Source organism: Arachis duranensis, chromosome 4, assembly GCF_000817695.3.
Source record: "Arachis duranensis cultivar V14167 chromosome 4, aradu.V14167.gnm2.J7QH, whole genome shotgun sequence".
In the NCBI taxonomy this organism is placed as follows: Eukaryota; Viridiplantae; Streptophyta; class Magnoliopsida; order Fabales; family Fabaceae; genus Arachis; species Arachis duranensis.
In genome coordinates, this window is record NC_029775.3 from 91,379,802 (window position 1) to 91,380,750 (window position 949).

Sequence of the window (949 nt, forward strand, 5' to 3'; positions counted from 1 at the left end):
CTGGCGTTTAAACGCCAGTCTGTCCTGCTTCACTAGGCGTTTTGAATGCCCATCTTTTTCTGTATAATTCCTCTGCAGTATGTTCTGAATCTTCAATTCTCTGTATTATTGACTTGAAAAGACATAAATTAAAAATATTTTTGGATTTTTTTTAATAATCAAAATGCAACAAGAATTAAATAACAATGCATGCAAGACACCAAACTTAGCAGTTTGTATACTACTGACACTATATGAGACACATAAACACTCAAGCCAAAAGAATTCAAAGATCAGAGTAAGAAATCATCAAGAATTACTTGAAGATCCTTAAGACACATGAATGAATGCATGCAATTGACACCAAACTTAAAATGAGACACTAGACTTAAACAAGAAATATTTTTGGATTTTATGATTTTGTAAATTTTTTGTGTTTTTTTTTCGAAAATTAAGTGGAAAAAGGTATCAAAATTCTTAATGAGAATTCCAGGAGTCATGCAATGTTTAGTCTAAGACTCCGGTCCAGGAATTAGACATGGCCTCACAGCCAGCCAAGCTTTCAAGGAAAGCTTCGGTCCAAAACACTAGACATGGCCAATGGCCAGCCAAGCCTTAGCAGATCACTGCTCCAAAAGCAAGATTGATAGAGATCAACAAGCTTTTGTGATGATAAGTTGAAACCTCGGTCCAATGAAATTAGACATAGCTTCACAGCCAGCCAGATTTCAACAAATCATCATGAAACTCTAGAATTCATCTTCAAGAATTCCGAAAAAAAATACCTAATCTAAGCAACAAGATGAACCGTCAGTTGTCCATACTCGAACAATCCCCGGCAACGACGCCAAAAACTTGGTGCACGAAATTGTGATCAATACTTTTTCACAACTCAAATAATCCCTAGTAATGGCCCCAAAAACTTGGTGCTCAATACCATGGCATAAACACAACTTCACACAACTAACCA